The following is a 25,582-nucleotide window of genomic DNA, read 5'->3' on the forward strand; positions in this document are numbered from 1 at the left end:
CCGGAGAGTGGTCCCAGCTGATGGACGTGTTTTGTTGTGCCGGTAGGGGCGTACTCGGGCCGGCGAGGCGAGGTGGTGCACCCGAGGCGCGTGGACAGCAGCGGCGCGCACCTGTCGCACGACGTGCGCCACGGCCAGGCCTCGGGCGTGCTGCACGTGTGGCTGCCGGCGGGCGGGCGCGGCCTGCTGCTCGAGCTGCGGCCCAGCCGGCGCTTCGTGGGCGCCGCGCTGCGCCGCTCGGCCGACTGCCACTACCGGGGCGCCGTGCGGGGGCAGCCCGGCTCCGTCGTCGCCGTCTCCACCTGCCGAGGCCTGGTCAGTACCGCAGCGCTTCCGCCTCTGACACTGCTGGCCCGCCACACACACTCCAAGCTACACTAAACACTGCCGTACACCGGAGGCGTTATTCCTGTCCTCACCTTCACACACAGAACTGTCAATGTTTTGAACATCACTGCACCACAGCAACGGTTATAGAACAGTAAGAATAAAAGACAGCCAACAAGTTACGTAAATGGTGGTTCTCTAATAAACTCGACCACGGGTTCGACGGATCTAAACCCGTCTTCTTCAGAAGGACAGACAATTTCACATTAGCAATTCACTCAGTAAAAGCAACGGTCTGTAAGTCCACATTTAAAAATGAAGGCCCCTAGAATCAAGGGCTTATCACATCAGTGAAAAATCACTTAGAATAACCGACTATGTTAGTGACAATATTACGTAAAGGAAAGTTGTCATACACCATATAGCGGAGATGCTGTGTCGCAGATAGGCACAACAAAAAGACTGTCAGAAAATAAGCTTTCAGCCAATAAGGCCTTTGTCGAAAATAGACAACACACACACACACACACACACACACACATACACACACACACACACACACACACACACACACATATATGACTAGCAGCTGAAGCCACTCTCGGTGACTTCAGCTGCCAGAGGCTACAGTCATGTGTGTGGGAGTTGCGTTTTTGTGTGTGTGAACATGGCTGCACCACAGCAACGCTTACAAAACAGTAGCGATAGAAAACAGCCAACAAAGTAGCGTAGAAGGTGGTTCTCTAATAACCTCGACCACGGTTTCGACGGATCTAAACCCGTCTTCTTCAGATTGGATTGGATTGTTTGGGGGAAGAGACCAGACAGCGAGGTCATCAGTCTCACCGGATTAGGGAAGGACGGGGAAGTAAATCAGCCGTGCCCTTTCAAAGCAACCATCCCGGCATTTGCCTGGAGCGATTGAGGGAAATCACTGAAAACCTAAATCAGGTTCGCCGGACGCGGGATTTAACCGTCGTCCTGCCGAATGCGAATCTAATGTGCTAACCGCTGCGCCACCTCGCCCGGTTCTTTAGAAGGACAGACAATTTTACATTAGCTATTCTCTCAGTAAAAGCAATGGTCTGCAAGTCCATATTTAAAAATTGAGATCCCTAGAATCATGGGCTTATCACATTAGTAAAAAAATCACTTAGAATAACAGACTATGTTCGTGACAATATTACGTAAAGGAAGGCTGCCATTTATCATATAGCAGAGATGCTGAGTTGCAGATAGGCACAACAAATAGACTGTCACAGTATAAGCTTTCGACCGATAAGGCCTTTGTCGAAAATAGAACACACTCACACACAAACAAACGCAACTCACACTCACACACTCACTCACACACACACACACACACACACACAGACACACACACACCACACACACACAGACACACACACACACACACACACACACACACACACACACACACACACATACGCGCACACACACATATGACTAGCAGCTGAAGCCACTGAGTGCGAGTCATGTGTGAGTCATGAGGCTACAGTCATGTGTGTGGGAGCTGCGTTTTTGTGTGTGTGTGTGTGTGTGTGTGTGTGTGTGTGTGTGTGTGTGTGTGGGTGTGTCTATCGGCTATTTTCTACAAAGGCCTTATTGGCGAAATCTTATACTGTGACAGTCTTTTCATTGTGACTATCTGCGACTAGCATCTCCGCTATATGGCGAGTGGCAACTTTCATTCACGTAATATTGTTACATTCCATCCTGGATTTTCCATTGTTATACCATGTTAGAAGCTACATGCCGACTAGTAGCAGGTAGCTACATATCAACATATGGGATGGTTGTCCATGCGAATAATTATACATTGTAATTTTTCGTTGGTACTTACGTCTAGTTTGATTTGACATCCATACTGCATCTGCAGTGAACAGTGACTGTGTAATTCACGGTGATTACTTAACATACCGTAATTGGAAACGTATGGAATACATCTCGACACGTATTTGACAGTTAGTTTACTATAAAGTGTTATTTGAGTTTTATTTGACAGTTGTTTACTAAGATGCTCTATGTTTACAAAGTATAATTACTTTAGCCTATGAATGTCATAGTACACTGACTGGATTTTGTTGTGAATTACACCTTTGGTCTGAGTATGTGCTGTTGTCACGTAATCACTACGAATTAGACAGTGACTGTTTAACATAGATGCAATATGGACGTCAAATCAAACTAGACGAAGCACCAATGTAAAATTACAACATATAATTATTCACAGGGACAACCACCACATATGTAGATAATCTCACCTGTATTGTGTTCACAGACTATTTGAGAATGCCGATAAAGCCGAAGTAGCTCAATGTTAAACTTATTGCATTTCGTCTGGACCTTTCATTTTCGGAATGTTCTGGATTCACTTTTTACAGCATAAAACCCTACAACAAACGTCATAAAAACTCAGTCGGTACCTAATTAGCATAAGTCAATGTCTCACCGCTTGTATTTATGCCCGTCAGTGGATGATAGCTTCCTGTGAAAGTCACGGCTGCATGCAGAGTAGACTGACGTCTGTACGTGCACTGTAATTGGACCACTGACTAGAATCTGACACAGCTCAGCTGTCAGAAATCACATCACCAACAACTAATAACCCAGTGACTATAAGCAGTAGCCTTTAATTCGTAGTTGGCCTTTCATACCCGTCAGGTGACTTGCGACCTCCCTCCTTGAACCCTTTAGCAATATCAGTGTTTTAATGGGTCTGACGGGCAGTTTCGCTCTCACCCATCCATTCGCTGGGCATAGTTGGCAGTATCTACGTTTGATATACTTCGTTACGAGCTGGTACATGTGCGGCGGACTGCGGGAGAGCTGTTAATGCCTTTTTTATTTTTACTTCTGTAATTTTGTTATCCGAAATGAAGGAAGATTTCAAGCAGCTCACTTTTATAAAACGAATAAAGAAAGATTACGGTTGATTTTCAGAATAATAGGAAAATATTCTAGACAAATAAAAACAATTAAATGTATATAGATAGTTGATAACATTTCGGAAACTCCATATGCTCGACGAAACACTAAAATAACATTTTTCTCTAAACGTTTGCATAGTAGCAGAAAGTTGAGATTAACATGAACATTCTAATAAGTAGCTAAGGCATGGAAAATTCCTTCCCCGCCCGGTTGTAAGCAATTCTCTGTGATCTATTTCCAGTGCTTGCTTGACTTATAGCCGATGTCTGCATGTTTATTCCATAGTCGCACTGTCCATTAAGTATTAGTTCTGATACAACATCTCACATCGAATGTATCGTGTGTAAACGCTATTGCTGTCTGCCTGATACTGGTTGAGTCGAAAAAAATTATACAAGTTAATATTCTACATGGTACACTTTAATACACTCCTGGAAATGGAAAAAAGAACACATTGACACCGGTGTGTCAGACCCACCATACTTGCTCCGGACACTGCGAGAGGGCTGTACAAGCAATGATCACACGCACGGCACAGCGGACACACCAGGAGCCGCGGTGTTGGCCGTCGAATGGCGCTAGCTGCGCAGCATTTGTGCACCGCCGCCGTCAGTGTCAGCCAGTTTGCCGTGGCATACGGAGCTCCATCGCAGTCTTTAACACTGGTAGCATGCCGCGACAGCGTGGACGTGAACCGTATGTGCAGTTGACGGACTTTGAGCGAGGGCGTATAGTGGGCATGCGGGAGGCCGGGTGGACGTACCGCCGAATTGCTCAACACGTGGGGCGTGAGGTCTCCACAGTACATCGATGTTGTCGCCAGTGGTCGGCGGAAGGTGCACGTGCCCGTCGACCTGGGACCGGACCGCAGCGACGCACGGATGCACGCCAAGACCGTAGGATCCTACGCAGCGCCGTAGGGGACCGCACCGCCACTTCCCAGCAAATTAGGGACACTGCTGCTCCTGGGGTATCGGCGAGGACCATTCGCAACCGTCTCCATGAAGCTGGGCTACGGTCCCGCACACCGTTAGGCCGTCTTCCGCTCACGCCCCAACATCGTGCAGCCCGCCTCCAGTGGTGTCGCGACAGGCGTGAATGGAGGGACGAATGGAGACGTGTCGTCTTCAGCGATGAGAGTCGCTTCTGCCTCGGTGCCAATGATGGTCGTATGCGTGTTTGGCGCCGTGCAGGTGAGCGCCACAATCAGGACTGCATACGACCGAGGCACACAGGGCCAACACCCGGCATCATGGTGTGGGGAGCGATCTCCTACACTGGCCGTACACCACTGGTGATCGTCGAGGGGACACTGAATAGTGCACGGTACATCCAAACCGTCATCGAACCCATCGTTCTACCATTCCTAGACCGGCAAGGGAACATGCTGTTCCAACAGGACAATGCACGTCCGCATGTATCCCGTGCCACCCAACGTGCTCTAGAAGGTGTAAGTCAACTACCCTGGCCAGCAAGATCTCCGGATCTGTCCCCCATTGAGCATGTTTGGGACTGGATGAAGCGTCGTCTCACGCGGTCTGCACGTCCAGCACGAACGCTGGTCCAACTGAGGCGCCAGGTGGAAATGGCATGGCAAGCCGTTCCACAGGACTACATCCAGCATCTCTACGACCGTCTCCATAGGAGAATAGCAACCCGCATTGCTGCGAAAGGTGGATATACACTGTACTAGTGCCGACATTGTGCATGCTCTGTTGCCTGTGTCTATGTGCCTGTGGTTCTGTCAGTGTGATCATGTGATGTATCTGACCCCAGGAATGTGTCAATAAAGTTTCCCCTTCCTGGGACAATGAATTCACGGTGTTCTTATTTCAATTTCCAGGAGTGTATGTGGTTATATATCTTAAATATCACATCAGTTTACCTATATACCACACCAGAGCTTTCTCATATAAGAAATTAATGAGTGGAAATCCGGAACGTAAGCAAGTAGTAAAGGAAACAAAGCAGGAATTTGGAAAGGAAACCAGTGTTCAGGTGTTCAAGAAGAAGAAATAAAAAGTTTGTCTTTTGCCGAGGACATGGCATATCTGTCTGACAGAGCAAAGGATTCAGAAGAGCAGTTAAACGGAATTGATAGTGTTACGAAGATTTACAAGATGACCATCAACAAAAGTACAACAAGGTTAATGGAAGGTAGTGAATTGAATCAGGCGATGCTGAGTCAATGAAATAAGGAAATGAGGCACTAAAAGTATTACATGAGTTTTGCTATTTGGATAGCAAAATACTGATGGTGGCAAAAATAGAGAGAATATAAAATGCAGACTGGCAACAGCAAGAAAAGCAATTCTGAAGAAGATAAATTTGTTTACATAAAATATAGATTTAAGTATTAGGATGTCTTTTCTGAAGGTATTTGCCTGAACTGTAGCCTAGTGGAGGGATGAAATATGAACGATAAACAGTTCAGACGAGAAGAGAATAGAAGCTTTTCAAATGTGTTACTACAGTGAGACATTCACACTATCTCTGTTACATCTACACCTCTATTCGGGTCTCTACTTAACGACACAGTCACACATTCAAACAGTATCGATGCCTGACTCCTGTATAGTAGATTGCACAGCCAATCTGCTTAGATTAGAAAGAAATAAAATGAAGGCTTCTACAATATAGTGTAAGAAGTGTTCACCAATTAATGTTTAAGTATACGCATGTGTTCATAAAGATGTGTACTGAATACAAAATTGAATATATAATTTCACGTACTCTAATCCGCGTGTAAAAATGTGTATCAGTCCGTGCAACCTTTTTCCGTGCTTTGAACGTCCAGTTCCGGTGTTCCTCTAACCCAGGTCAATCTGTTGTAGGTTACTTGCCGTGGTCTGAGCTAAAGGTGAAGCGTGGTGTCTTGTGCACATCATAGTGACAGGATGGTTCTGGATGGTATGGCTGCTTATTGATTGTTACTGTCCAACACTGAATTTCCGAATAATTTGTTGCGCTGTGGTTCGCCTGTACTCTGCCAGAATGCTTGATGGACAGAGGCAGACCCCTGCAATTAGAACGTTGTAGTGTCTGCGGGTTCAGCTTATCTCATAACCTTTCCCATGGGTCAATCAAACCTGTGACCATCAGTCTTGTCTTCTCCTAGACGTTGAATGTCCCATGTTAGTTGGATTTGGTGTGAGATACGCAGAACTGAGCAAACATTGAAATAATTTAAAAATTAGAACGTAATGTAATTATACCACTTGGTGTTGATGTTAATTACGAGTTTGGATGGCTCAGAAGAAGGATACTCATTCAAAGAGCCTGAGATGAAAGAATGTTTTCTTGAAGCAGGACATGGGTTGCATCTCATCTAAAGAGCGACCAGCAAAAGGATATCTGGATTTTTTTTTTTTTTTAGTGCTTCATGAAAACGGCGCTGAACTTGCAACTATTGCCCGTTATTGATCATTCGATCTTGGAGTAATAACGGCTGTAATACAAAAGCTTGATGTGGTACAACCGTACACACCCAAGAAGAAAGCTTCACTTTCTCAGACTCCGATGGTTCTGGACATGATGGTGTTTTCTTGTTCAACAAGTGGTCACCATCAATTGTAGAGAGGCCTAAAGATGACTGATTTTATCACCGATTCGGGCACAAATAAAACTATTACAATTAGATGAAAGTATTATAAATTGCCATAAATATGCAGCTGCTGTCCCAATTCCAATCAGAAAATGAATGTACGGGAACAGTACTTGATATACATAGGTAAGTTCCACGCTACTTTATTCTGTCTGTAAGTGAATGCTAATTTCATGCAACACTGCGAAAATTTTTATATGGTTTTTGATTAGAAGAAAAACTGATTAACGAGTTACAGCTACGACAAATAAGTTTTCCGACCGTAAGTACTTTGCGTTACCTGTGCGAAGTAGAGTAGAGTAGAGCAGAGTAGTTACATGTACAGGGATTGTACAAATTATAGACACATCGCGAAAAATGCAAGCTTTAACGTGAATTCAGATGCCAGCTAAGCCTGCAAGTTGCACTGTTGCACTTGTCCAGTGACGGCACCTGTGCAGTGTTGTCAATACGTTACAAGTTTCAGTCGTGGTCAGAACAGTGTTTTCCGTAGTCTGAGTGCATTATGTCGGAACTGAGTAAATTCAAACTTGGAGAAGATGTTAGTGCTCGTAGGTTGGTGCTTTCGTATTCAAGATAGCCGAAGTATCTGGTGTTTCGAGAGACCCCGTTTCGAAGATTTACACTGCATACAGGGAAAGCGAAAAAAGTCACCCGCTTAGTCACAACGTGGACAAAAATGATTGTTGAGCGACTGTGACTGAAGATCATTCAAGAGGATTTTGATTAGAAATTCGAAGACCACAGCTGCAGAAGTCACTGCAGAACTGAATATCGTACTCGCGAACCTGCGAGCACCAAAACAACACGAAAGGGATTCCAAAAGCTGGAAATTGCAGGGCGAGCTGGAATTCCAGTATTACTTATCCGTGATTCAAAAGCCAATAATATGAAAACGCAGTGCCGAAGCCATAAAGCATGGATTCTGGAGCAATGGGGGAGAGTCGTTTCGTAGGATGAGTCTTGTTTCACACAGTATCCAACTTACCATGGACGGATGGAGAGGGTTTTATGGGCGCACGACGGCAAGGTCTTCAGCGCCCGCTCAGTAACAGATTGAGACGGTTGTCAAGAAAAGACTCAGAACAATAAGATAAAACAGAACGTAAGACACAGGAAACGAGCTTGGAAAAATGTTTGCCTACCCACACCGAGGCGTGGGACGAAGCATGCTGCCAGCAGTAAAACATGGACAACCCAGGAAGAAAGTGGTAGAGGGAGCTAAAACAAAAAAAGCAGATGTAAGTGGCTGGCTGACCGCAAGGAAAAAAGGGAGGAGCCAACCACTCTTCAATACACTAAAACCTCCAGCCTAAAAGTTTAGGCCAGAGTCCAGACACATCACAAAACTTTGAAACCCTAAACACACACGTCTCATCACTAGCTAAAACACAGGGCAGATCCCCAGCAACTTTTGCTTCTGCCCTTGCATCACGGTATAAAATGCAGTCTGTTAAAATGTGCCGGACAGAGATGTGCACACCACAAGCATCACAAAAGGGGGGATCCTCCCGCCTTAATAGAAAGCTATGTGTGAGAGGACAGTGCCCAATCCGAAGACGCGTGAGGGTCACTTCTTCCCGCCTGAGCAACCGGCAGGAGGAACGCCACGGTCGAGTTGTTGACTTCACCAACCGCAGTTTATTCGCCGTCACCGCCAGCCATTCTTCCTCCCACAACTCCATGCCCTTCCTGTGGAGTGCAGAGATGACAGACTGCAAGGGGATAGGACAATGGACCACATCCTGCTTTCTGCAGGCCCCCTTGGCAGCCCGATCGGCCTATTCATTGCCCCATATTCCTACATGATCAGGCACCCAGCAGAAGGACACCTACTTACCCCGCCGTTGGAGCAAGTACAATTGGTCATATATCACCTGGACCATCTCCACAGTTGGGTACAGATTCTGCAATGATTGAAGGCACTAAGATAATCGGAGCAGAGGAGAAATCGATTGCCCCGAACACGATGCATCCGCTGCAGTGCCTTCAGGATCGCGTGGAGCTCCGCTGCGAAAACGGTATATTCTTCATGGAGGCGAATCCGAGTTTGCGTCCAAAGAGTGAACATGGCGTGATATTCCTTGAGCCCTATGGTTACTCCGCAAGGTAGTGTTACAGTGACCATTTTGGCTGATTATGTTAGTCCCGTGGCACAATGTCTGTTCCTCAGTGGGGATGCTATGTTCCAAGACGACACGGCCCCTGTTCACACAGCTCGTACCGTCCATGTTTGGTTTTGTGAGCACCTGGATGAATTGTCGCATTAACCCTGGCCAACACATTCTCTAGGTCTCGATAATGTGGAGAAACTTGCCTTACTTTGGAGATAAGGATGCGTGGTCGCTATCCATCTCCATCGTCTTACCTGAATTTGCCATTATTTCGCAGGAAGATGATGATGATGATGATGATGATGATGTCCCATACTCCTTGACAGAGCGTAGGGGAGCAATGCATGAGACCCGCACCGCCGTACTAGGCAAGGTCCTAGTGGAGGTGGTTTGCCATTGCCTTCCTCCGACCGTAGTGGGGACGACTGATGATGATGAAGACGACACAACACCCAGTCATCTCGAGGCAGGTGAAAATCCCTGACTCCGCCGGGAATCTAACCCGGGACCCCGTGCTCGGAAAGCGAGAACGCTTCAGCGAGACAGCAAGCTGCGGACATTTCACAGGAAGAATGATAGAAAATTACCTTGAAAATCATGCATCACCACTGGAAGGTGTTTCGAATTGTCCCTCCCTTGAAACTGCATCATCTGCGAAAAGTCTTACTATTAATATTGGTTGGAAGGTCATTAACATACATGAGCAGCACGGGTCCCAACACGCTTACTTGAGGCGCATATGAAGTTGCCTCTACGTCTGTCGATTTTCCTTTATCCGCGTTAAAATCCTGCATGCTTTCTACCACCTGAATCCTCGATCCAGCGTGACTGTAAGTTAGATGGATTTACATTTGGTGTCATCACCCCAAGTCGAGCGTGCAGTCGGCTGCGGAAGCCCGGGTGACGCATCCCGTGACACGAGGGTGGCGCGTTGCACGGCGAAGCGGTCCTGAGCTGGCGGATGCCGGCCGGGCCAGTGACCTGGGGCCGCGGCGGCGGCAGCGCCAGTGTCTGGTGACGCTGAGACCAGACCCGGCCAGCCGCGATAGCGCTTCCCAGAGCGGCCCAGCGACGCGGGTAGCCTACCCACCTGGCCGCAGGCTGTCCGACAGGTGCGAGCGCTTGCTAGCCCGGCATACGTGGTGGACTTTGGTGACCTAGAAAAACGGGTCTACTGCGTAAAATGGTGCCAGATTTTCGGCATCCTCAGAAAAAAATTATCTGTTTTGTTCCGCTAGTAGTCCCTTCTTTTTTTTTTTGTACTTAGGTAGGACATTCAGTAATTAAAGAGACAAACTGATGAATAAATAAAACAGTTTGTAGTAGTTTTACACTTTCATGACTCTAGGTTGGCATCACTGCTGAGAACAGCTGACAAATAAAAATTGTTTTGTTTATAACATCAATATCACACTTAAGTATGTCGTGTCCGCTTCAAGTTTCCACAATAGTTAAACAACGTTCAGTGATCAGTTGTTTGCTTTATGAAAGTGAAAATCCGGCTTAAATGTTTTCGCCAGTATTTTACATTATGGTGAAAGTTGTATGAACGGTAAAAATTTTTATAAGTGGGTGGATTATTTCAAAAACGATCGAGCCTCGAAGACTGGCCAGCTGAGGTGTCAACTCCTTCTCTTGAAACCCGCACTGATGACGTTTTTCGTGGAGACCGACATATTAAAGTTGAACATATAGCTAAAACAGTTGCAGTATGTGTTGATGCAGTTTATAACGTCAAGAACAGCAAAACAAGTGGAAGGTGAATCCGAAAGCGTTAACACAACAAGTTACGGAAACAGGGTTCAAAGTGTGACCAGATTTGCAAGAACACTCTGAAAGGGAAGGAGACCTTTTTCTAAATAATATTTTCATTTGTTTGGCCCGCTCGAGGAGTAGAAAAAGTTCAGAAACGGTAAGAAGGTTAAAGAATTTGTGTGAAAATGGGTCAAACAACATGACAGAGACGTCTTTGCATCAGGTACCAAAAAAATTCGTTCATCGTTGGAATACGTATATTTGTATTGGTAATAATTACAGATACTAGGCAAAATAATGTGCACATCTGTACTTAACTTTTGAATTATTTATTAATAAGGGGTGGATCCCCTTTTGCCCGTCATACAGCTTCGCTTCTTCTTGGAATACTGGTATATAACGATTGTATAGTCTTTAGTGGAATATAATGCCAGTCTTCAGCCAGAACCTCTTCTAATTCCTGTAGCGACGAGGGAGGCGGAAATCTGTTCCCGAGTCTGCGCTCCAATACCGCCCACAAGAGTTCGATAATGTTCAAGGTCGGAGACTGTGCTGGCCAGGGAAGGCGCTGCACTCCAGTTTCATGCTCCTCTTACCACGATTCTACTGTTCAGGCTGTGTGAATGGGTGCATTATCGTCTTGAAATATGGCATTATTGTTGGGGAACAACATTTGAATCATGCGGTGCACCTCATCACCTAAAATGTTCATATAATCGTTGGGTGTAACACGGGATTCTTTTGCCGTTCTCCAGACGTAAACCCGACACTATGTTAGAAATAACGAAATAATTGACTCGTCGAACCGTATAACGTCTTTTCACCGATCAGCCGTCCAGGATTTATGCTCCTGCCACCGTGTTTTAAGCTTGTTTGCGTTGGTTGTCGTAACTAACGAATATTCGCTTTATTGACTTCTCGGCTTACAGTGTCGATAGATACGTGTCTCGAAGATGGCTATTGAGCTATGCAGTCACTTTGGCCGCCGTGGTTTTGTGTTGTTTTGACACTATTCGTATTAGCGTATGACGATCTCTGTTATTTAGTTTTGATTTGCGCCCGCTATTACTTTTACACGATGACGTCTTTCCTTGTTTTGTGTAGGCTGTCATGACTGTTGAAACAGTTGCTCTTGAAACATTCAATACGTCGGCTGTCTTGGTTACTGATGCTCCAACTGATCGGGCCTCCACAATCTGTCCTCTTTGGAACTCTTTTAGGTCTTTCACTGCAACAGCCTGTGAATGCAAATACGAAGTGTCCATTACTCGCAAACAGCTTGCACTGATGCCTAGTCCGAACTGAACATGCACAGTCCAGCGCGACACGTGCCTTACCTGCGTTGTTGAACGACAAACACGACCATCCGTTAGTACCACTGTTCACATTATTCTGCCTATCCCCTATATGTTGAGAAGTAGTGAGAGTCTCATTTTGTAAAAATACGCATCTTATTCTTCTACAGCGGTTTGTCTCTTTGGTTATTGAATGCCCGTAGTTGTACGATTCTATGTGTTTTGAGCATGTGTTGCATCATCATACATATTTCATTTCATGCACATGAAAGAAAAATTACAGAAGTACTTTAAAATAATTAACTATGTGATAATTTACAAACTGTTGACAGTATAATCTTGATGCAGTCGCTTCTTATGTGAAGCAGCACAGATCTAGGGTTGGATTCTGGGAGGGGCTGGTCCAGAGTTTCTCACTTTCTTCTCACCCCCTCCTCCTACCTCTCCATCAAATAAAATTTGCTGTCACCCTCAAATTCAACATACCAAGTTGCCTACGATTTAGTATTAACAGCAACATATATAAAATGTTTTAGTGCAATAATAAATTAGTTACATTAATACTTAGTAAATTGCTTTCGTGTCGAGCTAGGTGGCCTAGTGGTAAAGTGCGAGAATGTAAATCGTAAAGTTTCGGGATCCTATCGCCGTCGGACACCGGAATTATTCGGTCTGCCGCTACGCTAGCCTTCACCTGATGTGAAGAGATGCCAGGAACGACACATCATTCGGGTTCGACCCTAACCTGTAGGTTCTCTTTCCCAGTAGGATTACTGGGGTAGGTTAACGGCGCAAAAGTCGCCAAAGTGGCGACGAATTGAAAGATCTTAGAAACAGGCGGCTGAACATAACTCTTGAGGGACTTCCAGCCAATCACGCAATTTTTATTTTATATTTGTTTACAAGTCTATTTCCACGGGACAAAGTTGAGGAGCAAATCTTCATGCTTATGGAAAGTGCCAGTACATGAAATTATTTCATGCAGATGACGAGCTGCGAGTGTATTGTAATGTAATCCACAATAACACAAAGGAATTAGCTCTTTTTTATTTTCAGGAACTCCTCGATATAATAGAAGGAGAGATTTATGAGGAAATTCTTCATGTTGGCCTTGAATGTGTGAGGATTACTGCTAAGAGTTTTTTATTCTTGTGGTAGCTTACTGAAAATGGACGCAGCAGAATACAGGACGCCTTTTCGCAATTGAGTCAAGGAGGTGCGATACAAATGCAGACTGTATTTCTGCATAGTACTAACTGAGTGGAAAATCCTAATTCTTTGGAATAAGCTCGTATTGTTAAAACAAACAACATTAAAAAAATTAAATATTTCAAAATCGAATTTATTTTTTCGCTTTAGCGTAACATACAAGGATAATAATTTACAAGACGTAAAATCTAAGTGTTCATTCACTCTTATCAGTATTTCACTTAGCACTAAAAATGTCTGTAGAATGTGGCTATGGGAGCCATTTGTTGTTTGTTTTAGTCATGTCCGCCTACGGTCACGATAGTCAGTGTTCCTATTATTATTTTGTCCCTTTTCTTTCCTGTATTGCCTTTTCGACTTCGTGTTGTTTGCCGTTGCTACCTGTAGACCTAAGAACCGTGTCGGATTTATTTTCTACAGCAGGTATGCCCAGCCTATGAACGGACGCTCTGAGCAGCCGGTCACACTGAAAACCCACCCGTGTGGGCCAAGCCTCAAGCAAGCAACTGGGACGTGGCCTGTGTTATACATAGGTAGCAACTTTGTGGAGTTCCTTCCATGTTTAAAGTGTTTTCTTGCTACTTTATTTTCCGAAAATTACCTGAGAAATTTTGAAATAGATGTATGTAAAAATATAAACGCTTTTAGTAATTTTTTTTTGGGGGGGGAGGGGGTTATGACCCACATGACCCCTCCCCACAGCCCCTCTTGGATCGACAGCATGGTGAGAAAATGGAAAGTGTGTGGTTCCCAAATTATTAAATACTTAATATTAGATTATTTCAGTAACTTTTGATATGATATCCATGCAATAAAAATACGTTATGATGAGCAAAACATGCTCGAAACGCGTAGCAATGTATTACATTATAAAAGTAGACTAATAACAGAAGAAAGCTAGTAAGTTATTCACTACTGTCTACGTACCAAAACTTAGCCACTATGGCCACAGTCGATCCTCAGAAAAATAGGTAGATAACATAGGGAAACAGGGTAATACACAATATATGCAAGAATCAAGAGGAAACAGCATGAATGGAAGACCGGCAGCAAACGCGTTGGACTGAATAGGACGTAAGGTAGGCACGCAGTCGCTCCTCCCTGCTCTTCACTCTGCCTATCGAAAAGCAATTAAGAAAATAAAAATAAAATACTTAACCCTGTGATTAAATTACAAGGTGTAAAGCTACCAGTAGTAAGATTCTCTGCTATCGTCAGTAAAAGAGACGAAGAACTGCAGGACCGTTTGAATGGAATGAATACTCTACTGCTATCGAACATAGGCTTTAATTTAAGAATTTTCTTGACATGTAGGTCTGGAACACAGCATTTTACTAAAGCGACTTTGGGATTTTGACAAAAGCTCAAAAGAAGAGAACGGAAGAATTTAAGAAGTAGATTTACAGAAAATAATAGACACTATGTGAAGTGATAAAGAAAAGTACAATCGGCGATGAAAGGAAAGCATAAAAATATTAAGATATTGGGGAATAATCTCCACAGCGATAGGAAAAACTGTAAAGAGGAAAAAGTATAGGGAAAAAGATTGGAATGTATTCGACAAATAACTGAGGACTTGGATGCAACTGATACAGAACGTAAAACGAAGCTTCTTTGTAGTAACGCATCCCTGGTAAAGTGAATTATGTTGTTCATTTCGTGGTTGCGTCCATATCCAATGTTACTTTTTACATCTACATACACATCATCTACGTCATTACTCTGCAATCCACAATTGAATATTTGTCAGAGTGTTCACAGAGCCACTTTTCCGACTATTTCTCCACTGTTCCACTCTCGAATAGCACGCGGAAAAAATGAATACCTAAATCTTTCTGTGTGACCTCTGATTTCTCCTGTTGTAATAAAGCAGGAGGAATCAGATGATCATTTCTCCCTATGCTGTTGGGAGTCAGTAAAATGTTTTCGCATTCGGAGGAAAAAGGTGGTGGTTGGAATTTCGTGAAAAGAAATCGCCACTACCATAAACGCCTTTATGTTAATGCCTGGAACCACTAACACGTGTATCAAACCCGTATCATTGCCTCCCCTGCTTCACGATGACACAGAACGAAGTGATCGTCTTTGAACTTTTCTGATGTTCTCCGTCGAACATATCTGGTACATACCCCGTAGCAATACTCCAAAAGAGGACAAGCAAGAATCGTGTAGGTAATCTCTTTAGTAGTTTTGTGTCTTCTGTTTTGTCATTAAAATGCCATGTTTGTTTCACCTGCCCTACAATTCTTTGTTATGGTTCCAGTTTAAACTATTTGTGATTGTAATCTTTAGATGTTTAGGCGACTCGACAACCTTCATATTCGTGGGATTTATGATGTAATCGAAATTACTCGATTTTTTTAGGTACTCATGTGGAGGACCAACACTTTTTACTGTTTATAATGTTCAGAAACATGTATTTTCGCTAAATAATTTTGCAATTATTTTGATCTTCTGATGACTTCTCTAGACGGGCCTATGACACTTCCTTGGAGAAACCCAGCTATTACTCCGGTTTATGAAATATTAATTTAAAACTGTTAAAGTAAATTTAATTTGTTGTACCTTGTGTATTAGGGTTTATCAGAATTTTAGTATTTATTTACTTACAGTCAGTTCGTACTGCGAGCCGTGAGATTTCTGAAAGGAAACGACGAATCCAGTCTCACAACTGTGGCGATATTCCGTAGGCACACAATTCGATTAGAAGTCGATTGTGGCGAACGGTGTCAAAAGCCTTCTGGAAATCTACACACATGAAATCAACTCGATGCTCCCTGTCGATTGCTCTCATTACTTCGTCTGAATAAAGATTCAATTGTGTTTCACAAGAACGATATTTTCTGAATTCGTGATGGTTATGTGCAGTAGTTCGTTTTCATCGAGGTATTTCACAACGTTCGAACATAGTATATGTTACAAAGTCCTACTGCAAATCATTGTCAATGATATGGGCCTATGATTCAGCTGATTACTTCTGTTTCCTTTCGTGTGTACTGGTGAAATCCCGTGAAACTTCCCTGTCGTTAGATATGGATCTTTCGTCAAGCATTAACCTTGGAGTGCTAACTCCTTTAATGACCAGATCATTCCTTTTCGGTAAGATGCTTTTCTGATTATCATTAACTTGTGAACTGCCTTATATCACATCCCGTCTTCCACGGAACTGCAGCTGAGTGTTCATTTATGAAAGACCTTTTACGCTTTCTTTCTCATGTGTGTAATTTTCGATTACATGATTAAGGGCGGTAGCTTACTAGAGAGGTCGATTTGAACATAGCAAATTTTAAAGACAAAACGCGAACCCAATTGTTTCCATCAATTAGGCTAGCACTTGCCTTATCGTATTATGAAGATGCAGTAATCATCACCATCATCAGGAATTCGAATCGGCTGTCGTATAAAGGCCATTTACAGGTTTCTTCATGCCTTACGATCGTTATCATATTTGTCTTTCACGTTTTTTAATGTTATCTACCCATGTTATGTTTTCTTAACTTTATGTTTTCTTATCTCTCGTAATGCAGCAAAAACTTCTCTTGACCCAAGTGCCATATATTTGCAGTCTTCTGACATAATTGACGTTCAGTTAGCTGTAGAAGTCATTGAATGATAAAAAGAGTATATGGCGATTGTACAAGAGAAACCTTGAAAATACAACAAAATAGTGTTCTCCATTAAATGTTAGACATAACTGACTTAGCTTAGTTTATAGCATTTTCCAACGTTGAATCATAGTTCAGTGCGTTTTCATTCACAATGCAAAAAGTTCTCTTTCGCATTCGAGCGGATCACGAATAAATTACAGCTTAAATTAACCAAAAAGAAAAGAAAGATGAGACCAATGCGGCAAAAATGTAAATAGTGAAATGGAGAAACTATCCGCTAAGCACAGGTGGAAAAAAATGTTGCTGAATAATGCAGAGAAAATGTTACGATTAGCTGCTCATGTTGCTCCTCCAGCGACAATTTGCTATGTCTATCCCTGGCGTCTGCGTTGTCGATGTTTTCTGATCAGGTTATATCTACTCAGGCATTCTGTTACGAGACGAGGATGATTCGTTTCTCACAGGTAACTACCGCCCTTTCAACCGGACAGAATGCAAAGCAACATCATTGTAATTTAAGACACGCATCACTCCTAATGTGAAAATGTCTCCATAGCTTCGAGGCACAATGTCAGTGGGTCGTTAGCGCCGGCAGTGAGAAGCAGCACAACGGAAGATAGCTGTCGGGCATGCCAGCCTGTTGAATTATACATACGCGGCGCTGGTCCGTGTTTCATGCTCATTCTGAATGCTTTTCCTACGTGTACACGCGATACTCTGCAATTACTTGCCTCACAGTTATCACGGCATGATCTGCCGCCATCACTGTCGTGTTAGAATTGGAGTTAAGTCCGGCGACGTAAATGATACGTCAACAAAACTGCTCGCTGCGATAGCTGCTGGACTGCTACAGACAGGAACCGCCGCGACTCTTTCATTATTCATCAATTTTTTTTTTTTTGTAGTCAAAAGTTCTGCACATGGACTGACTTCCAATGGAATATTTAGTGCGCTTTTAGCCAGTGAATCAAAGAGTTGTCAATAAAGAAGGTCTTCAGGGCGCGGTCTTTAAGGGATATGAGAACGTTTCCATTGTTTGCCGTTTCGTCCCGAAATATTTATGAAACCGTTGTGTTTCTGCTTATAGGTGCCACATCTCTAATTTTGATTAATTACTCTGAACGTGTCCGCGGCTCGTGGTCTTGCGGTAGCGTTCTCGCTTCCCGCGCTGGGTCCCGGGTTCGATTCCGGGCGGGGTCAGGGATTTCCTCTGCCTCTAGATGACTGGGTGTTGTGTGTCTTTCATCATCATTTCATCCTCAGTCACTCGCAAGTCGCCGTAGTGGCGATAAAGAACTTGTGGAGCGCCGGCCGAACCGCCCCGGCCACCAATGCGATACGCTCATTCATTACTCTGAACGTCCTGACTATGTCACCCAGAAACTGTACGAGTCTTCATACACATGTGCTCGACAAATAAAGAGATTTATACTAAACATTCTAGCCCAGAATGTGTGAGCAATTTGCGAAATAACTGCTGTTGATCTTCTGTATTAATGTACTTAACCAATACAGTGCATAAAGTTTTATTTGATACAGAGCTTAAAACTCTTTGGCTCCAATGATTTTTCCTTGGAGTGATACAGTCATTGGACCGTTTGGAAGGCCAAGGAGGAGATATGCGATTATAATGAAAATTATTCCATATACACTGACGAAAAAAAATTGCAACACCAAGAAGGAGTTCTGCGACACAAACAAAATTTGGAACCCGTGTTTTTACACCTAAGAGACCATGTCCATTCAAATACCGCATAAGAGTGGCGATGTAGCGCAACTATGAGGTAGCATATGAGGTGTGCTTTAAATGCGTTCTGTAACGGTCAGCCGGCCGGGATGGCCGAGCGGTTCTAGGCGCTAAAGTCTGGAACCGCCCGACCGCTACGGTAACAGGTTAGAATCCTGCCTAGGGCATGGATGTGTGTGGTGTCCTTAGGTTAATTAGGTTTAAGTAGCTCTAAGTTCTATGGGACTGATGACAATAGAAGGAAAGTCCAATAGTGCTCAGAGCCATTTGAACCATCTGTAACGGTCGAGAGCGTTAGTTACCTTTGTGATTGTAGTTGATCTTAGCCAAGGATGACCTCAAGACGACAAAGACGCCATTACTAACACCTCACTGAGTTTGTACCAGGTCGTGTAATAGGGCAATGAGAAACTGGATGTTCTTTCTGAGATGTTGCAGACAGACTTGGCAGGAAAGTGACGGCTGTACATAGTCGCTGGCGGCGGTGGTCACGAGAAAGTTCGCAAGAATACCGGGCTCCAGACAGCCACGTGGTACTACCGGAAGGGAGGACCATAGTGTTCGGCGTATGGCTCTGGCGCATCGTATTGCATCTGCAACAGCAATTTGAGCGGCAGTTGGCATCACAGTGACACAACGAAATGTTACGAGGGTCACTCCAAAAGAAATGCACACTATTTTTGTAAAAATACAATTTTCATTCTGCATGTGTGAAAGTTTTAGAGTGTATAGATACATCCTTCCCGCTTGTTTTCAAACTTAGTTCAACCTGTTCCCGTGAGTGGCGCCGTCACAGCATGTCTTCAAGATGGCTGCTACACTTGACGTTCGTCAAAAGCAACGTGCTGTCATAGAATTACTGTGCTGTGAAAACGAGACAGTGGGAAACATCCACAAGAGGTTGAAAAAGGTGTATGGAGATGCTGCTGTCGATCGCAGTACAGTTAGTCGGTGCGCAAGCAGGTTGCGTGATGAAAGCGGGCACGGAAATATTGAGGATTGTCCTCGCAGCAGCATGCCTCGTACTGCACACACTCCAGACAACGTGCAGAGAGTTAACGAATTGGTGACTGCTGACAGACTCATCACAGTGAACGAATTGTCACGCTACGTTGGGATAGGGGAAGGAAGTGTTGGCGTTAAACAGGTTTTTTGTCAGATGGGTTCCCAGGATGTTGACAGTGGCTCACAAAGGAACAAGAAAAACGGTATGTAGCAAACTTTTGGAACAGTACGAGAATGGTGGAGATGAATTTCTTGGAAGAACTGTGATAGGTGATGATACATGGCACCATCATTTTTCACCAGAGACGAAGAGGCATTTAACGGAGTGGCATCATGCAAATTCACCCAACGGAAAAAAATTCAAAACCACACCTTCTGCTGTAAAAGTTATGGCTGCGGTGTTTTTCGATTCTGAAGGACTCTTGGTTGTGGACATCATGCCAAGTGGAACCACCATAAATTCTGATGCATATGTGACGACAATGAAGAAACTTCAAGCTAGACTGAATCGTGTTCGACCGCATAGGCAAGAGCAAGATGTTTTGCTGTTGCACGACAATGCACGACCACATGTCAGTCAAAAAACCATGGAAGCGATCACAAAACTCGGATGGACAACACTGAAACACCCACCTTACAGTCCTGACTATCATCTCTTTGGGAAACTGAAAGACTCTCTTCGTGGAACAAGATTTGAAGATGATGTCTCCCTTGTGCACGCTGCCAAACAGTGGCTCCAACAGGTTGGTCCAGAATTTTACCGTGCGAGTATACAGGCGCTGGTTCCAAGATGGCGTAAGGCAGTTGAGAGGGATGGAAATTATGTGGAGGAATGAAAATATTGTTCCTAAAGGATGTATCTACACACTGTAAAACTTTCAAACATGTAGAATAAAAGACAGATTTTAAAAAAATTGTGTGCATTTCTTTTGGAGTGATCCTCATAGAAATCAGTTACTTCAAGAACATCTCCGAGAAGATGTCCTGTAACGTGCATTGCACTGACCCCTAACTACCGCCACTTGCGACTTCGTGGTGACAAGCGAGAGCTCGTTGAAGTGCAAAGTGCAGGTGTGTTGTGTTTTCTGACGGATGCCGGTTCTGCCTTGGTGCCAGTGATGATAGTGTGTGCTCGCAGCTAACCTGTCTGCAGCCTAGACACACTGAACCTACACCAGGATTTATGGTCTGGGAATGCGATTTCGTATGGCAGCAGGAGCACTCTCGTGCTTATCTAACGCACCCTCATTGCAAATTTGTACGTCAGTTTGATGATTCGAACCGCTGTGCTGCCATTCGTGAACATCATTCCAGGGGGTGTTTTCCAAAATGATAAAGCTCGCAAAAACCCTACAGAATGTTGTCCTGCTCAATCGCGAGATCTTTATCCAACCGAGCACGTATGGGACACCATCGGACGACGTTCCAGCTTCAGCACAAACAGCAATAATTGTCCCTGTATTAACCGACCAAGTGCAAAAGGGAACGATCTCCATCCCACAAACGGACATCCAGAACCCGTATAACAAAATAAATGCACTTCTATATGCTTGCATTCACCTGTCTGGCGGTTACATAGATTATTAATGTACTAGCATTTCACATTTGCAATGGCTTATCTCGCGCTTGCATTACCCTGTGGTTTTGCAGTGTTACTCAAATATGTTACCTAGACAAATGTATTCCCGAAATTTCATTACTGTGCATTAATAATTTTTGGTGTCGCGATTTTTTCCGTCCATGTATGAGGGACCTGAGAGAACATAAACGATTAGAGATACAGTACTGTACATGCAGTTTGACCTTGAGAATTCAGTACAGTACGAAGCCGGCAGGTGCTGCAATCAGAGCATCTAAACTTCGTCTCATGGGATCAAAGAGGGCCTGGATATGCGGCTGGAGCACACACTGCCACCAGCTTTGTATGCCCATGCACAGAGTATCGGCATTGGTTTCAGGATGACCAGAAAAGAAAAGCTGCCGACCGATCATATCCCAGGCGTGTTCGACGTGTGACATGTCAGGCGAACCTGCGCGACAGGGAAGCATTGGTACCTGTGGTTCTTCGAAGAAGTCCTGCACACTTTTCGTCGCACGTGGCCGGTCATTGTCCTGCTGAAATATGGCGTAAGGAGCTGCCTTCAAAAGGGGCAATGCCTTGGACTCTAAACCTGCCATGATGTATCGTTACTGTTCAGATTGTGCACAGTACGCAGGAGGCGAGATCGCACGATGTAGCTAATGGAGCCCAAACCACTCTGCGTTTGTCCACTGTAGCCTCAACAGTGCAAACTGACTGACTGTACCGCATAACACGTGTGCGGCCGTCACTGTGAGACAAGTTGGAAAGGGACTTCTGCAAAACCTACATTTTTACAAAGCGCTCCAATAACGGCGTTGACGTGCCCACTGCAGCCTGAGGCGTCGGTTGAACCTTGCAACAATATGCGCCGTCAGAATTTTAGCAGTAACCGCCTCCGTGATGTTCAATCCCTTCCTTACTGCGTGTACCACTAAAGCTGCATGAGCATCTCTGTGATACAAATGAGCTGCTCTTTTTCGAATCTGGACTATTTATCCTATCAGCTACACATATCAAGATTCGCAGATCAAGGAACAATACTCAAGAATCGGTCGAAAGATCGATTTGTAAGCGATCTCCATCGTAAGTGGACTACGCTTCCTGTGGATTCTTCCAATGAGTCTCAGTCTGGCAGCTAGTTTCCCTACGGCTACCTTTTTTGTACTTGATCTACTTTAAAATACTCTGTACGTATTCTACCAGATGCTTTCAATGATTGTGTTCAGCAGCTGTGTAATCGTGCAATAACGAAATATTTCGTCTGTTAATGCGCAGTACTGTTCATTTATTTGTGTTGATAGTTGAGCACAGTCCCTGCACGAAGCGTTGATCTTCTGCAGATTTTCCTTATTTCGCCACAAATTTTCAGCTTTGATACCTCTACTTTTGGAACACCATTATACGCCAGTAGTCCTATGGACTTTCCGGCGTTATCTACTAGGTTGTTAGCATACACTGTGAACAGTAATGGACCTATAACATTCTCTTGAAGCTATTTTGACACCCGAATGTTTCTTTCCATTAAGAATGACGTTTTGTGTTCTGTTTGCTAAGAACTCTTCAGTCCAATAACAAACTAAGCTGATATTCAGTGCGCTCTTGGTTTGTTGGTTAGGCGGCAGAGCGGAACTGTATCGAGCGCCCTCCTTTTGCCACAATATTATATGACTAGTTACGGTTAATAACAAAGTGTGTGGTCTGAGAATGCACGTGTCAACTCGAAACCGACAACCACTGCAGCAAAATTTTTATATTAATGCATTTGAGACGGACGAATGAAAAATAATTGCCCTGTTTCCTCAGTACTGAACAATTGCGGACGTACCATCCCGTAGCCGGCCGCGGTGGTCTCGCGGTTCTAGGCGCTCAGTCCAGAACCGCGCGACTGCTATGGTCGCAGGTTCGAATCCTGCCTCGGGCATGGATGTGTGTGATGTCCTTAGGTTAGTTAGGTTTAAGTAGTTCTAAGTTCTAGGAAACTGATGACCAAAGACGTTAAGTCCCATAGTGCTCAGAGCCATTTGAACCATTTGAACCATCCCGTAGAACCACGCCTCAAATATAAAAAAAGGGCACTATTATCTACTGAGTTCTGCGTCTCTTGGAAGGAGCAGAGCCAGCTGTCTTTCGTAAGATACTTGTTTCGGGAGTCCTTGTTCCTACAAAGGAGATTTTAGGCTGCAGGAAGGTCATAATAGGAGCTCATAAAACACATTACGAAGTTCTACAACAGATAGTCCTGTTCATCCGTTCGATGAACCCACTGAAAGCTGGAATGACATGTGTATTTTTCCAATCACTTGGAACGGCTTGTTCCTCCAGCGATCTACGATAGACTGCAGCTAGCGATTGTTCTGCTCCATACCTCCAAGTGTTGTCAGCAAGACAGAGCTTACATCTACATGAGCAGGGTGTTTCACAATTATATGGGCTGTACAAGGGACTTTATAGATAAAGTTTTGATGTCCGGATATGTACTGCTTGGATGTAAAATAAGTTTGGAGACCCGATCACTGTCGATGTTCTGCTTCACTGCACGCACACAGTGGTGGCAATGATCGCCGAGCTGTGTACTCTATAGGTGCCAATTACATGGGCCATTGAGTACTTGTCAGATAGTTCTCTTTGACATGACGAAGATCGTCCTCTTCATTGTCGAGAGTGCTCTGCTTTCGTGGAGTACCGCAGTCAAGGTTGCCAAAGTAGGAGCTTCCGGCAGTCGTTTCTGCTTTCGGACGAAAGTTGTGAGTGATATAGCTACAACAGGGACAGACGATGGCACCCTCTTTTCCGTTCGTGTGCATACTTCAGTATCCGACGGTCATTCAGATTCCCCGCCTAGTCCGAGTATCGGCAAGCGCGTGACGTGGAGCTTCCCTCTGGCCAGTGTTCACAGCTAAATACCGCACCACGGCTATTTCGAGCTAGTCTCTTGCTAGTCAATGAAACCTTTATTTACGCGCCATTGAATAGTAGAGTTTTGACCTCGACTGTTTTACGTTTGTGATTTCGATTGATCTATGCATTGTTGTATACACTTCATACGATTTTGCTGCGCTCTGGACTCGTTTTGGTTATTCGTTCAAGTCGTGACCTCCTCTGTCATTTTCCTCCGAAACCGCCTGTTTCGTTCCTTCGGCCTCCACGTTACCGCCGGTGTGTGTAATCATGAACTGTGCTCTGCCTGCGCAGAGTAGGATAGAAGACGTACTGTGAAACGGGAAATCTGAAAGTGATCTGATATTCAAATTTATTTTGTATCCAAACACTACATCTCCGGACATGAGTCGCTTACCAAAAGTTTGTAGATAAATTTCCTTCCACAACCCCTAGAAGCCTGTAATAGGAATTGAGAAACATCCTATATATTCCACAAGTCACTAGTGGGGGGTACATCGTGTCAATAATTTTCCCCCTATTCCTTTAGCATAGTGAGCAAGGAAGAAGTTAGTATCTATGCACCTATGTACGTTCGTTAATCTCTCTTATTGTATTTTCATTACTGTTGCTCGAGATACGCAATGGTGGCTGCGTAACGGCCACGCAGTCTTCTTCAATTACAGGTTCTGTAAACTTACTCCTAAGAGTTTCAGGAGAAGTATGTCGTCCTTCCTCCTGCGTTTCCCATTTGAGTTCCATGGGCAGCTGTGTTACACTTTTGTGTAGGCTATACCTATTTGTTACGATCTCTGGCTCTGAATTCGTTCGTTGTCAAAACTACCTGATAAGGACTGCAAACACTGGAATAATATTCTATAACTCATCGCACTAAACGAGGCCCCTTCCGACAAATCCTTCTTGGAGACAACGTCATTTATGTAGCTCGAAATCTGTACAGATCCTGCTACTTCCTTGGGGGACATCAGATGTTATTTTCGTTTATGCGGAACAGTATTTAAATACAGATTCATTAAAGAATCGATCTCCAATGTACAAAAAAGCTTCAAACTAGTGATTACTTCAGAAAATAATTAACGTGTTACACACTTTTCTATTGTTTAGATTTTTAAAGTTTGCTAAAGTCGCTAAGCGCTCTCATTGTCGAACATAGGCGTTTTGCACTTTGTTTTAAAGAAAAATTTGTTTTTCACGTATCTCAGTACTTACGACGCCATATCTGCTGAACTATGTGTCGTACAATGATATAATTATACAGGTAGATTCCATGGTATATATGGATACTGTCTGCCAACACTGTTTAGAAAATAGTTAGTTGCAAAGAAGTAATAAATTACAGCATAATGCCTGACGTAGCAGTCTTACGTGAACAGCACAAATGTAGCGAGCGATTAACTTTCTTCCTTTCACAATTTTGTCGAAGACGTCTGTGAGAAAAAGTTTCGTAAGTGTTTGAAATTACGTATAAAGCTTGCTACAAGTCACT

The 25,582-nt window shown here is 44.0% G+C and overlaps 1 protein-coding gene across 1 annotated transcript in view; it reads left to right on the top strand.

Moving 5' to 3' along the window:
- Window positions 1-212: 212 nt before the first annotated feature.
- LOC126198725 (A disintegrin and metalloproteinase with thrombospondin motifs 7-like) overlaps window positions 213-25,582 on the top strand; it is a 673,695-nt gene continuing 648,325 nt past the window's right edge. The window contains exon 1 of the mRNA XM_049935245.1: window positions 213-315. The gene's annotated coding sequence lies outside the window, so the exon portion shown is untranslated. The remainder of the gene's footprint in view (window positions 316-25,582) is intronic.

Source organism: Schistocerca nitens, chromosome 8 (genome assembly GCF_023898315.1).
Source record: "Schistocerca nitens isolate TAMUIC-IGC-003100 chromosome 8, iqSchNite1.1, whole genome shotgun sequence".
Taxonomy (NCBI): Eukaryota; Metazoa; Arthropoda; class Insecta; order Orthoptera; family Acrididae; genus Schistocerca; species Schistocerca nitens.